A 16,033-nucleotide genomic window follows, 5' to 3' on the forward strand; every position below is an offset into this window, starting at 1 on the left:
CAGTGCATATCTGAGATCTGTAAGCACTCCAGTGAGCCTGTTGATGCCATTAAGAATCTCTGAGTAACTGAAACTGTATTTCATTTCTACTTTACAGAATCACTTCAGTGATCTCCCTTTCTCTGACTGTAATGTTTTCAGATTTATTTCTTTGACTCGCCGAGCTAAAGGCTAAAGTAAAAGCCATTATGATCTAGAGCATCTAATTTATGTTTCAACCACCAGCACCCTTGGGCAGAACAAGATATCAGAGACAGCTGTTAACACTTAGTAGAAGTTCATATTAATCAAAAGATGTGTATGGGTGAACATGCACTAGTTTTCATAACACCTGCTACATCTCCACATTTCCTAAGGAGGAAAAAGACATTTAGGGAAAATAGAATCGTTTGCATTCCTATCTATGGATGCCTAATAAAAATATTAAGCACACATTATCTAAAAATGAACTTTCTAAGCAATACAGATTAATTCAAACCACACAGGACTTTACAGGTCCAAAAATCCCAAGACACCAATAACTTTATTTTTTATCTAGAAACAACCCAAAGAAATAGGCAATACATAAATGACTAAATAAAAACTATACATTTCTTCACATAGGACAGGTGATATATGTTTTGTCTCCATTATTTTTATGGTATAATTGATAAGCCACATTTACATATGGTAAATCAAAGTTGGATATTTAAAAAAATTTCTTAACCTTTTTTAAATTGAAAGCTTCACCCAAGCTTTTTGGAATAGCAGTTTCTATTGACCAGCTGCTGTAGCATTTTCATATTGGTTTTATTTACAGCTACATAAAAATTAGGCTGATCATTGAATGTCTTTTTGTTGCTTTTGTGTTCCATCATTTTGCTTGGATTTATGAATAAGATAATTTATTCTTCTTGCAGTCTCTTCATGGAAACAGCTTTTCTGTCTGGTTTGTAGTACTAACTAGGTCTGAACACATGGATTTATTTATTTTATTTTATTTTTTTTTCATTTGGTGACCTGTGCAAAAAAGAATAATTAAAAGAATAATTAAAAATAATAATAATTAAAAAAAGATTAAATTTTAAGTCAAGTCAAAAAATGACATCTATAAAACTGCTGAGAAAGCAGAACAACTCACTGTGCTGACTAAATTTTTTCCTTAGATCTCAAATGAAGTAGTAAATTGATTTTGGGGACAATTTTTTATGAACAGTAAGCTGGAGTATCAAGATGGAGATTGTGAGGATAATGGAAGTGCTTGAAGTCTCACATTTTTGACAGAAACTATTAATAAAATTCTCCCATTAGCTGATATATTGATTTTGTTTAGCTGATTCAGTAACTGTTACTAGTATTGCGTTTCCATGTATGATTTTCATCAGAATAGTTGTTTCACAGTAGTTAACATACTGCCAACTACACATTTTGTGTCTCTGAAGGTGGAGCAATTTTGTGATGAAGATGGTGTATATAACTCTAGAGTTATAACTGGCAATGTTAGACAGGTGAGGAATCATATTTTAACATTTCCAAATGATTCTAAAGCTATCTATCAAAGATCATTGACAGTGCAGAAAAGTAATCTGGTATCAGCAGAGCAAGAAAAAAAATGTAGAAAGAGATCAGTTTTATCAGAAGAACAGATACAATTGTGAACAGGTGGATGGAATTTCATGTGCCCTTCTCTTGAGCATAAAACATGTCTGGGTGTACTGATAAGTCTGTCTTCTCTTTCCAGTCTGTCTTCTCTTTCTATCTACCCTCACAAAACCTTCCACACCTATAAACTGAACATTTCAATAATTTCTCTGTAATCTGGTGACTAGAACCCTCACCAATAGATAAAGTCACTGTATTTTCTTTATGCAGTCATTACAAAGTCACTATCAGTCCTTGGATATACCAGTGAAGTATGACTCCACTATGCAGTCATTCATCAAGATATGTCAATCAAACACTAATGAGTACTACTGCCCATTGAGCATTGCTGTTTGACTGCTTGAACTCTTCAGCCTATCAGAGGTCCCCAGAGTTATACTCTTTTTATCCTAACAGTTCTTAAAGCTCCTGTCCTTCTTTATACAGAATTACCTACTTCCCCTACACAGTCTTTTTTTCCACTGTATCAAGACACACAGGGAGGACTGCAGGCAATTCAGTGTTCATAATTTTGTATTGTGTGAGTACCCAAGGACATAATTCTAGATCAAGCCCTGGGTCCTCTCTGTGGAGCTGTGCCATCAAATAGAAAGGAAAACATAGTTTGTCCTGTTACAATTCACATACATGTACGTGTCAAATTAGACAGAGGCAGCAACAGGAAGCCTAGGAAGAACTAATTTACACAGTGGCCTTTCACGGTTTACCCTTACATGGGTGATTATCAGTAGTTATCAACTATATACTGCTTTAATGAATGTGTTACAGTATATTTTACACATACATATTACATATACTTATTAAAACTTAACAAGCATATTCTCAAACAGATTTTAACAGGTTAGCTTATAATAAATATCTTCATGTTCTAGTGATAAAGTTATTCCTGAGGCCATCACGGCATGGTCTCTGCTTGAAAGTACAAAGCATATTGCACTGACAGAGCTCCAGCAACAGCATTGAACCTATTTTTGTGCAGTGCGTGCGTCTACCCAGACAGAAGTAGAGCACAAAGCAGCTTGGCTATGCACATGTAGGGTACCAAACAGAAAACAGTCTCAGCATTGCTGCAGTGTACAATTTTAGTCTCAGTAAAAGACATTTGGGGGAAGGATTAAAAGCAAATAGCATCTGACTGAGGATCAAGAACTGTTCTTTCAATCATTTCTACAAAAACAGTTTCCTGCTATCTCACCTATTAGGAAGAGAACATTGAAACTAAGTAAAGATTAGACACTTCTGAAATATTGTGATTGATCACTATTTGACCTCATAATGGATATGAAATACATACCAGTTCAAGTATTATAAATACGGTGATAAACAAATTTGACCTAACCTGTGCTTGACACAGGTTTTGCATTATTTAAGGCACGATATAAGACTGTCTGTACACATTTTATCTGTTATTGTTACAAATGAAATCCAAGATGACTGAAAGGATAACTGATTAGAGAAAATGTTTCTTTTTTCAGATTGTTTACCTAGTGCACTTGACACCAGTTTCTGTACAGTCAGATTCCTCATGCAGAAAATGATGAGGTTGTAAAGATATGCAATCATTATGATAAAGCTTCAGTCAGTACAGCTTAGACTCTGTATATAAATCCTGCTCTCTTTCTGACCAGACACTTACAAAATCATGATAGCAAGTAACCTGTACTCACAGTAATTGGATCTCACCCTAGTCCTGGGTGCTGAACTACAGGAACTCCTGCAAACTACTGCATATGTGAAGTTAAAGCTCAACGACTGTTCTCTACCAGTTCTCCTTTGTGCAGCCTTACTCCCCAAAACCAAGGCTGAGGAGGAGTCCTCAAGCCAAAAACTTGCCTGTAATTGCTCTGGGACAAATGTATGCAACAAACCAGCTGCCAATAAAAAAAAAAAAAAAATTGAACTTGAAAACAAACAAATAAATAAATAAATAACTTTACCTCACTACACTATGACCAGTCACTTCTCTCAGGCTGCCCCACTGCCCTGTGGGTGACCCAAAATACTTCCAGACCTTTTTACTCTGCTTCATTTCCAACTCATCTCATCTGCACACAGTTGCCACAAAGCAGGGTGCTCGGACTCCAGACCTGAAGTTCTATACTCTGTTCATGTCTGCTACATTTCTAAACCATTTTGATTTGCTCTATTTTTGCCTCCAGATTTAAAAAATAGCTTTCTGGTAATGAAGTGCTGTAGCCCACCCCAACCTAAATTCAATTCACAGATAATTCAGGTGAAAACTTGGACCCATTCCATATTAATTTGCCCTGAAATATGCAATTATGCCACTTTGTTGCTTGGCAATATACTAGGAAAGATGTCCAGTACCTGTTGGAGTAAAAAAGGCCAAATAACTGTTGTTTGCAGACACAGGCTTTTTCACTGTAACAGTGCAGTCCACACTTGCTCATCTAATAGAAATCTCATTAACTGTCAACACTGAGAGGACAATTATCAATATATGTGAGTAGATTTATCTGAAATAAAGTGTTTGGACTCTACATCTTAATAAAAATATTAAGGTTTAGAACCATATAAAGGAAAAAAAAAAATACAGATTTGGAATAATTATCTTTAATACCAAGAGACAAGCAGAAAACATTTATTGAGCTTTTAATTAAAATCTAATGAATGCTAGAAGTATTTCCAGAATGTATCACCATGGAGAGGTACATGGACTTCTCATCCTTTAGCCTGTTTTTCAAGAAAATACAAAAATAGTTTTATGTGATTTCTCTAATGCAAGTATATTTTGATCAAAATGTTCTCTAACATTCAAAAGGGTTCAATCACTGTCTTACATAAATTTAAGGTATCTTCCACTCTGCCTCACTTTTACATTCATGCACTTTTTCCACCTACTTATGTTCACACTTGTAACATTATTTGTCACATTCCCCCCAAAACAAAACAAAACAAAACAAAACAAAAACAAACAAAAGAACCTTTGCTTTTGAAACTGCTCCTTGCTCGTGTAAAACATGGTAAAAAGACGATGGGAGAAATAGCACAACTAGGATGTTTCCCCTTCCAAAAGCTGCAGCAGTAGCAGTAGTGGTTGCAACTATGTATTTTACTAACGCTGGCAATAGAGAGAGGGGGCATTGGAAAACTCATTAGCCTATATAGATATACCTGTATTGGGAAGTAAAAAAATTCTTCTGTTAATTATCAAAGCACAAGTCATGCACCAGGAAGAAATCACATTCAAGGAGCAGGATCTGGCAGACCTTCTTGAGTGCCCACATAAACATGTTAATACAGAGAGAGTCAGCAACAACTCTAAAGATTAAAGTATCTGCACATACTTTACTGTGTATGCCCTTTAAACTAGTTACTCTGAGATTACATGAGGTCAAATGCACTTCAGATTACTGGAAAAGGGGCTAATGGCAATTTTGTTGTATTCATTCACGTATTAAAATCTCACACTAAGATGATTGCTTTGCTTTCTTACATGTCACTTTGCCTTGGTCTTTACAGTTACAGTTTTTACTTAATCCAAATTCACACTAAATGACTTTTTGTGTGGATGGGTAAAACATCAAGAGTACACTGAACAACTATATACATCCAAAAGACTTCAAAGTAAGGTGTATTCACATAAATGTGAGCAAAGATACATTTCTTTATCTTCTTCATCTTATGTTAAGAAAAGGGAAGTTTTATCAGTTTGTGAAATTTATTAATTTAGTTTAGATTTAGAAATAATATTCCTAATATTGTACTTATTCACTTTATTAACAATACTCTATATAGGTCAGTTAACAAGTGAATATTTGTCATGCCACTGGAATGTATGACTGCTTATCTATATCACTGGTGTCACCTTTCACTCATCAGAAGTTTTCCTGCAGATTTGGGCTGTCTGAAGCAGGTCTTCATTGCATATCTTAGAAAGTTTTTCAGTTCACATTAAAGGTGGTCATAAGGCACCCCCAAATTAAAGGGGATCATAACTGCAATGGCAATGTGAGCAAGTCAACATCTATTTGACCATCTCTCTCCAAAAGAGCACTTTTCAATGTTTTTGAACAACTGCCTATTTATTACTAAAAAAGCAATCCATTATTTCACTGCAATCAACACTGGCCAAAGGGGAAGGGTGCAGGAAATCTGGCACCTGTGGATGAGAAGGTATTTAGTAACCTAAAGGGATTTCTTCAGTTTTGCAAAATGACCTACTTTTTCTACAGAACTAGAGCATACAGATTTAGTATTAGTGAGGACTGAGCAACGCAGATCACCTTAAGCAAAGTATTTGATCTTGATACAATATGTGCATATTTTGGAAAAAATAAATGTTGCTTAAATATTCAAAGTGATTCACACATAGCTGTTTAAGCCTTCAAGCAGCCCTTGCCTGGAACAAGGTGCTGAACTGATATGTACTCCCAGCATTGCCTTCCTTTCGGTACTTGGCTCCAGCAACATTTAACCTGCGTTTAGGTCTAGCTTTTTCAATTTGCTTCTGGTTTATTTTGCTTTTATCAGCATCCTAGGGAACAAATTAGTAGAACAAGTACACAAGTTTCCCACATCACATTCTTACACAATTTTACTGCAGAAAAAAACTCATAGGAAATTATAAGAGCAGAAATGGACATCACAATATCAGCTACCCAATCTCCTGGCCCAGAGGGAGAACAGTCATCCCTAATAAATATTTATAGAACCTTCTTTTAAACCAGCCTCCCCCCCAACCCCCACTCCGGATGCCATAATCTCTTTAGTGCCCAACCAATATCAGTGCTAAGCCACCTTTCCTTAATTTCTGCTAACGACTTGTCTAAGTCTGCTTGCTATCATTTACATGTAAGTCCATTACTACTTACTCTACCTGCAGCACAGGGAGAGGAATTTAATTCTCTTCATTGCACCTTTCTGTGTAATTGAAGACTTAGGTCTCCTCATCATTAAATTTAAAGTTATTGTTTTGTCCCAACCTGTCCTTGTAGGATGTGTTGTGATCCCTTCATACTCTCATACCACTCACCACTTCATACTCTGACATTTGATTTATATCCATCCTGACCTGCAGAATGCAGTGCTGAGGAAGCAAGAGACTCCTATTTCAAGACTCTGCTTCAGATCCACTCTGGTGTGTCCCTCTCCAACCGCATGGCACTGTTGAGTCATTTAACTTGCAATCCTCTGCAATGCTTAAATCCTTGCCTGTAATCCAGGCAGTCTTGTCCCTCCGTCCCTCTGATCCTAGCATTCATCTCAAGTGAATTTTTAGATCGTTCCTCAAGCGTTTGAGAACATGATGTTGTTCTCCAGTGTGTTTATAGCCTTTTGAATTAATACAATCTGCATAGGCAAAACATTATTCCCTCATCTAAATCACTGATGAAAATTCTGAATGTATTTGATTTTTTTTTTTTTTGAATGAATGTAGATTCTAGCAAGATCCTTGAAGAATACTGTTTGATATAGCCTTCTGGTTTGACTTTGAAGCACTGCTTTTCCACTCTAGACTGATTTTTTCTTACCAGTTCTGCATTTCCTAATAGCCTCACCTACTGCATATTTGTATAGTTGTTAGACATGGTGAGGGAGCATAAAAATCTGTAAAAGTCAAATTATCTGACTCCTACTGCTTCTCCCCTATTCATCCTGTCAAGGAAGAAAATTAGATCAACTTGACATGACTTGTTACTAGTACATTCATGCTAGTTGTTACTCATCTCTTGATCATTTTCTAGATGCCTACAAATTGATCATTTGAGTATATTCTGGCATTTTTCCAGGATCTGTTAAAATGACAGCTGTATAATTCTTCAGCTGCTCTTTTTTGTTGTCTTCTCCAAGATAAGCTCAGTGTTTGGAAAAGTTGAAAAAACAGCTTCCTAGACTCTAGGATCACCACTAGCAGTTATGTCTGCTAAAGTAATTTGTTTATTACTTCAAGCTTAAATTTTGTCAGGTCCAACCAAACTGAGAATAAACTGAGAATATCAGGTGTATATATCATCTTTAACCTACTCTTTCCATATATATATATATATATATATATATATATATATATGGAAATATATATATATATATATATGGAAATATATATATTTATATATATATATATATATAAATAAATAAATCTAAACTTTGCCTTTTGTGCCTTTTAATGCAACATTTTGCCATCTTCGGTTAAAGAAATTTGCAACCTTTTATGGTGCATACATTACATTAGATATATATTATGAACGATCTAGTAGATATTCTGAATAACTTCTTTCTGATAACTGTTGCTCCTCATTCAAGTCTCATTAATGTTCCTATATCTGTTAATCTTGATACTTATTGATGTGGAATAAACGGATACCATCTGTACAGTAAAGTGTTCTGGTCTGGCTTGGGACAATAGATATACTGCCCTCAATGTCTTCAGTGCTTACAAGATTTGATAATTAATATTATTTTTAAAGAATCACTGTCATCTGTTAGAATTATCTGAAACTAAAGAGTTATATGTTTGTTTCACTGCACACATTCCTTTCAAGCTGTGAAGCATGAACAAGCTAAATATAGAGTAATCACACATAGGAATACATGTACATGCACATGAATATCTCAGTTAGCTTTTTTTTTCAAGCTGAGAATGGAGGGCTACATTTCAATATGGCATCCCTGATAATTATCTTCTACACTTTCTGCATATAGCCCTGCGTGATGCTTTAATTAGTCTTTTGATAAATTTCAAAGTTTGGGAACTTAATAATTAGAGTGTATGCTTAGTTAAAGCTATAACTATTGTTGCTGTTAGTTTGTCAGTATTTATTCTCAGAAGGCTGCTGATCTCATTATATGCTAGGATAGGATCATCAGAAGCATGAGACATCACAAGAGGAAAAATTCCAAGCAGAAATGAAACCTCTAAGCTAGCAACACAACATCATGGGCAAATGCTCTCATTGGCATCATTCTGTTGATAATGTTTCTACAAAAGCAGTGTGAGTACCCTGGCCCAGTTATTTGGTAGGCTGTGCAGTAATGCATGAACTGGGCAGACTTTCAGACCTGACTGCAATTAACAGTTTAAGGGCAGATTTCCTACTAGGCACAAGTGAAATGTATGCCCTAACTCTTGAAAGCTAGTAGGAATATCTCCCATTTTTCAGCCTTCATTAGCTTCCCTCCAATAGCTATCTCACAATGTGGAGGGGGAGGGCATGACAGCAATTTCGTCTGTTGCAGCTATGCTTACTCCCTGACCTGCAGGTGAGACACAACACCAAGCACAAGGAGGCCCTGCCACACCAGCACCAGTCACTTCTGCACTGGACTCCCTCAGTCAGGAGCAGAGTGCATGGCTCCAGGCCAAGACAGCCAGGTCCAGCTGAACATTTCAGGGTAGATTTGTGATTAAGGATACAGTGACTCAGTGTAGGAAAGGAGCAAGGGACTGCACACCATGAGGCACAGCCAGTCTCAGGCAAGGCTGAACTGCAAAACAGTAGATCTTATGGGCGATACCTACCTGTTGCATTGCATTCTTCTTCATGACAGCTGACAAATAGCTTCTCAAACAACTCAGTATTGTGCCAATGTAAGTGGTGAATAAGCAGATGAAAGTGCAGATCTGAATAAAAAATAATAATTCTGTATTTCACCTTCCTCTGAGACAGATAAATTTCTGCAGTAAGAAAGTAGTAAGTATGCAAGTAAACTATGCTCCAAATGTCATTTTAGATTGATTTTACTGCTGTCTTCCTAGTGGTCAGTTTCACCATTTTTGTATTTATTAATGTTGTCAACAAATGATTTACCTGCATTTTCTTTTTTAATGTATGAAAATGCTTGCAGAAGATAGATGTAAGAATTTAGCTAGGAGAGATGCTGCAGCAGAAGATTCTATCACATACACACCAGAGCAGCTTTACAGGTAACAAAAATTAGTTTTCACTGACCATTTTGACTTTCCTATCTCAATAGCTAGTCTTTTGAAGTACCAAGTCCAAACTACAGAACACTGTAGTTTAATTCCACAGAAAAGAAATAAAGAAATCAACTTCCCTTTAATACTTACTACAAACATCTTGTTGTCACCCTCTACCATGAATAAACGGGTCTCAAAACCAATGAAATCTCTGACTTTAGACAAAGTTCAACCTTGTTTACAGATTTCACAGATCCTATCATACTATTTTGCATTTTTATTACTACCTTGTGTAACATGGAAATGTGACATAAGTGTATATCAAATCTGCCTTATTTATTTGCATAACTCTAGTTGAGTGTTGAACAAAGAATCTGGATTGTTCCAAACATCTGACAATTTCTCTGAAGCTCCATTTGATGGATCAGCAGTCATTGTATATCTCTAGCAATGAATGTAAAATTGGAATTTTAAATGTTATTTCCATATATGAGAAGAGAACATTATATTATCTGCTCCACCCAAAGCTTTAAAATCTCTGTTGGAGAAGTTATCAAATGCATTCTATTCAATTTCATATCCCCTATGATCACACGGCTGTGTGATATGATATCACCAAAATAACTTTTCAAGGAATGCAAACACCCTACACGTTAAAACTCAGAAAGCAGTAATAAATCTTAAGGATCCAATTTGCTACAGATGTTGGATATTACAGCAACACAGCTCTGAATATTGCCAGAAAAGCAGTACATGTGATGAAAGTGCAATTTCTAGTTTTCTAAACAGTTTCTGATTAGCTTTTTTAAAAAAGAGAACAAGCTGCATCTGTCAGCTGAAGACTTGTGTTTTAGTTAATCCTAAATTTTCTCCTCAGTATCTACAAACTTTTTGAGATCTCTCTCCATTCTTCAGTAAGTCTTACTGCTATTATAAATCAAGCAAATAATTTGGAGGGAACATTATGTTCCAATTTAGCTGACATAATAGATTCTTATTAGATTATACCTTTCTCTGACACATCATGTCCTAGCTGCTATTGCAAACAGGATACAGGACATTGGATTCACTCTACCATGATAGTTCCTCGGTCTTGTTTAAATATTGTTTGGTAATCCCTCAAAACTTACTTAAGCTACCAGGCAGTCCAACTGCACTCTTATCACAGAACATATGCTTACCTTCATAGACTGTTATCAACAGCTAGTAATGCCTCCCACTTGTTATTCTTCTGCATTTCGGAAGGGCGGTGTTAATTTTGTGTTTAAATGAAATAAAAGTGTTAGGCGAATATAAAGACTTGATGTAAACAAACGATGGTTCAGTGCCAAACTACCGACTGAATGAGAATGTTTTCCTTACATTCAGGTAATTACTTGTTTACAAGCAGTTAAGTATCAAGACATGAGCAAACTTGGTTTGCCATCTTGAAAGAACACAGCTGCGTTTACTTATGCCAAAATCACAGCATTTCCTAGAGCCTTTTTATTTAGGCAGTGTTTCAGGAAGAGAGTTAAAATTAAAAGTGGTCACGTCATGAAAGTCTGGGCCAAGCTGAGGGAAAAAAGATACAAGGGAAAAGATTTTAGGAGTCCAGATAGCTAACAAGGTCTTCCTTAGATAAAACTCTACCAAGGATGGGAGTTTTGGCTAAATACCTAATCTATATCATGATTTCTGTATGTATCTGCATAATTGGGAATAGACATTTCTTGGAAATGATATGAGGTATTCACAGATTTGTAGACAAAGATACATGTTTATTTTCCTGTAAAACTAGGAACCATGTTGCTTTACTAGGATTGCTGAAATAGGCTTATTTTTACCTTCATCAGCCAACTTCAGGGTCATTTCCAGGAGGCCAGCAAACAGCAAGGGTTTCCAATCTTATCACCATTGCAGCACTTAAATATGAGGCACTAAAGTAGTTACATGATATTTAGAACCCAAGAATGGTATTTAGGCCAGAATCTTCTCCTGAAGGTACGTGTTAAAAAAAAAAAAAAAAAAAAAGAAAAGAAAAAAGGATTGATGATGTTGCTGCCACTCACTTATTTTTATGTAAGAGACTTCAGCTCTGTTTAGAATTCAAACAGGTGATAGGAAATACAGATTTTGCAACCTTGCTAGAATAAGTAGAATCTCTCTCTGGACTATCAATATGAGGTGCTATTAGGGAAAGCATATAATCCTGGCCAGTATTCAGCCTACTCCCTTTACACTTCCCAACACTCACCACTGTTGTATTAGTGTTGGCTGAGGGCACATCCCGCCTATGTCTTCAGAGAACTGTCCAATTTCAGCATCACCTTCAGGAGTTGCACCTGCCAGTTTTGAGTTCATATGCACAGATTTATTCATTTTTCTCTTTAGAGACATTATTTTGCTTTAACTGAGTAATCTGGATTGAAAACTTTCTGCCTTGTTTTCCTTTTATTCCTCCCAGTCAGATCTGTGAAGTTCTTCTGGAGCTGCCTGCCATTAGCACAGCATTTAACTACCCAAAAGAGCTGAAATACATTAACTAGAAGGAAAGTTTAAGACGGAATAACAGAACAATGCTGAAGCTTAGTAGTTAGGACACGTACCAGGGTAAGACCTGATTTCTGTCTGGAATTCTTTTAAAATCCTTGAGTATCTGGTTGAATGCAGCATGTTTTGAAACTTTGTTGGAATTCATAATAAAAATTTAGTCTCATTATCGGTGCACTGAGCCACTTACTTACTCCCACACACAAGTCAGATGCATGGCAAATCAGTTTGCAGAGATCATTTAATTACCAATGAGAGCACCTAGGCCAGTATATCCTAACTCTCACAAATGATCTGTAGTTTCAAGTGTTTATTCAGAAGAGAAGCATTTTGGAAGGTCGGAAGAGATCATTCATCAGAGGCTTAGAAATTGCTCCTCTCTCAATTTTACATACAGCAAAAGGATACAAAGTGATTTTCAAAAACTCGCATCAGATTTCATTATTTTTCTGAAGAGCTTTTTTTCCACAGAAAGATGCAGTTTTCCTTTAAATGATTTCTTAACTATTATATTCTTTCATATTGAATCTGCTATTGAACATAATTTTACACAATCATCCTAGGACTGTGAATAAGAATAATTGTTTATTTACCCTGGCATTCAGAATTTGATTGCTTTTGTACTGCTACATTTTATTGCAATGTACAAAAATTCTCCCTCCCCTTCCCAAAATGAGAAAGAAGGCTACGCTCCATTAGGTTTTAAACATCCATGAGGTATCATATTATTACCCTGAACACAAAGGGAATTTAATTTTCATCATTTTACTATAGGAAGTTCAGACTTATTCTATTTAGAAGTCTAGAGATATTTCTGTAATAATGACAAAGATGAGCTAAACCAGTTTCCCTTGCCTCCTCCACGTGCATCATACATGATGGCAAGGCATGTTCTGACAGGGCACATCAGGGAGCATCATGGAAGCCCCAAACTATAATAGTCATGTGGCATGTAGCATGGGGTGCCTCCAAGAAAGGCAGATGAGGGACAGCATGTGCAGTTCCCACCCATCTACAGAGGGGCTGGGAGCCACCTGGCAAGAGGGAAGGAAGGAAAGATAAGCACCATGGCTGTCCCCCACTCTGGCACTACTTGCAGCAGAAAATTAGATTTTACTACAGTTTAACACTGGGCAAGTTTTGCCCAAAGGCTTCCTTTGTGTAACTGGTGGCATTGATTTTAATTGATTCATTTATTGTGGCTCTCTTTGTAACTGAAAGATGCATTAAAAATGACTGCAGTCTGCTCAGCAGCCAACTTCAGAGATGTTGTGTCCTGAAAAGCTGCTACAAACAAAGACTTCTTGGCTTGGAGCAGATGTTTCAAATCTTCCCACCTCCCCAGGAAATATGGCCAGCTCAACACAGACTAGTGCAAATGCAAGTGTTTGTAAAGACAAAATTCCAGAATTAGCTCAGTTGTACCTTATTATTCCTCTATTTTCTACATATAGCTTGAAAAATGACTGGGGGTTGAAATCTTCCTCGCTCATTAAAAATAAATAAATAAATAAATAAATAAATAAATAAATAAATAAATAAATAAATAAATCTGAAGCCTAAGGAAAGCATTAGTGTAAGCATTATCTGTTCAGATATCCATCATTTCAGAGGCAGATACCGGAGAAAGGAAAAGAAAAGAAAAAAGAAAAAAAGAAAAAAAAAAAAGAAAAAAAAAAGAAAATAATAAAACCAAAAGATTTGAACTACTGACAACAATAATCCTTAAGAGAAACAATGACAAGGATCAAAAATGAAACAGGCATAGCAGAACCGGGGCAGAAGCAACTGAGGTTTGTCACTGAAGCCACTGTCGTGCTGCACAATGTAAATGGTGACAAAGTTGTGAAGAATTAGCAATGACGCAAGGCAAGTCTGTGCCCTGGTCTCACCTGCAGACATCACACTGCTCTTGGTAAAAATCTGTCTTTGAACAGACAGCAGCATATACGGGCAAAATTTCTTGGCTGTGAGTCTGAGTATAAATTATTTGCAATGCACAGTCTCTGCTAAAATAACTTTGCACAACTCAGGTATTAGATAGCAAGCCCTCTAAAAATTTAGGCAGGAAATTGATAAGAAACTACAATATTAGCTGCTGTGAGTATGGTCTGAATATCTGCATAGCTTCCATAATGCTCTGCCATACGGCCCTAATGTAAAGTCTGTGGAAGTTTTCAGATGCAGCCGCTCTATGGCTGGCTTGTCAGTGCTGATCAGCACTTCTGAGTACATATCTGCAGGTGCCAGGATTTCAGATGACCTGACCCTAAGAGCAATAAGCTCTAATCCTCAGGTAAATTTAAAGAGCCCAATTCCCTGCTGATTTAAAACAGGATTGAAGAGTCTCTCCAGCTCCAGACATTGACTAGTAAGGAATAGCAAGGCAAAAAAAAAAAAAAAAAAAGAAAAAAAAAAAAAGAAATATTCCCTGCAGTAAGCACAGGCTCACCATTACCATCAATCAGTCTGAGGATCCTGAGCAGCTTTACACTCCCTATAGCAATTAGAAAGACACATCTGTGGTAAAGATAGGCATTTGCTGTTGAATTAAAGATGCTTAACCAGCTAGGCTCCAGCATCTGAGATTCTGCCTTTTTCTTCCCCTCTTCAAACAGCCCTAATAATATAGATGCTATTTTCAAGGGTAGAAAATTCAAAGTATGGTTGCCTTGTAAAAAGAGTATCCCCATTTTCTTCATATTTTTATTCCCTCCCCTCAATTCAAGCTCATTAGTATTTCTACTACTGAAGTTTGAAACAACGTTAGTCAAAACATCTTTCCATAAAACTTCCCCCATTTTATCGTTTATTTTACTGATTAGAACCAAATAGAGCATGAGCTACAAAGGAAGAACTTTTGCTCTTCATCTGCTGACAACAGGCAAACCAAGCATGGACCTGCTGGTTTACAAATATCTTTTGTCTGACTGACTTCAGACAGTCAGTCACATCCAAGCCTCCCTAAAAGTGAATTGAGGGGAAGAGATGTGTTTGGACAAAAATCTTGTTCCGGATCATTTAACCATTAAATTGAATGAAGAATTCAATTATTTGGTTGCACTGCATAGAAATATTTGGGCAGATCTTCACTGTCAAAAAAATGGACACAACTATCTCTTTTCTATTTTTGCTGCAGTTGCTGTAACATGAATGTACTGGCAGGAGCTTAGTAAAGGGATGATCACACAAATGAATAAGATACCTGGATGCACCTGGGCAGTCCAGACTGCTAGATTCTTGATTTTTTTTATTTATTTTTATTTATTTTTCCTGTTAGGTAATCCAGGTGAAAACTACTGATTACCTTTATGTGACACTAAGTGGGATAAAGTAGCATTGTTACTTCATGAACTACAACTAAGAACCAGGATAAAGCATTCAAACAGCATCAGACCTCACATATACAGTCAAGCTTACCAAAGCATCCATGTGGTTGCACTTTGACATGTCCAGGAGTTGTGTTTTTGTGGCTGCATATGTTCCAGTATTTGGTGTTTAACAGTACCATTTATGTTTGTTTTTCTCTCCTAGGGAATGATAACAAAACATTCAGAAGGATGGTGTAACTGTTTAGTATTTTATTAGGAAAAAAAAGAAAAAGTGGAACACCTTTTGGAACCCAGCTGTTTGCAGTTTGCTCCTGATGCCCATTTTCCCCTGGAACAACTCTTTAAAAATGGCTATTTTTATAGCTTTGCTACTATTGGTAAGCATCTTTCTAGAGATTAACTAGAACAGAGGAACATAGTCTTGTTATTTGAAACAGCTGGGTCAGATGCCCTGCTATGTGGCTCTGCTACGATTTTGTATATTCATTGCCTCCAATTCCTCCAGATTCAAAATTTCATTAGCAATTCACTTACATGTTACTGGTCCCTTTAATTTTGACAGGACAATAAGCAAAACAAGTAGGAAGGTGTTGGAAATGTATCCTTGTGCCTTTTGACAGTGGCATCACTTAGCCATCTGTGCCGTGTT

The 16,033-nt window shown here is 36.4% G+C and overlaps 1 long non-coding RNA gene across 1 annotated transcript; it reads right to left on the reverse strand.

The window, feature by feature from the left end:
• Positions 1–488: 488 nt before the first annotated feature.
• LOC311436681 lies at positions 489–10,985 on the reverse strand. The gene is made up of 3 exons (XR_014693026.1): positions 10,702–10,985; positions 9,122–9,223; positions 489–999 (listed from the first exon to the last, which is right to left on the reverse strand). It is a non-coding gene; the product is annotated as an uncharacterized lncRNA (long non-coding RNA).
• Between the last annotated feature and the right edge of the window lie 5,048 nt (positions 10,986–16,033).

The sequence above is a fragment of the Aythya ferina genome, assembly GCF_964211825.1.
Source record: "Aythya ferina genome assembly, chromosome: 4".
NCBI classification, from domain to species: Eukaryota; Metazoa; Chordata; class Aves; order Anseriformes; family Anatidae; genus Aythya; species Aythya ferina.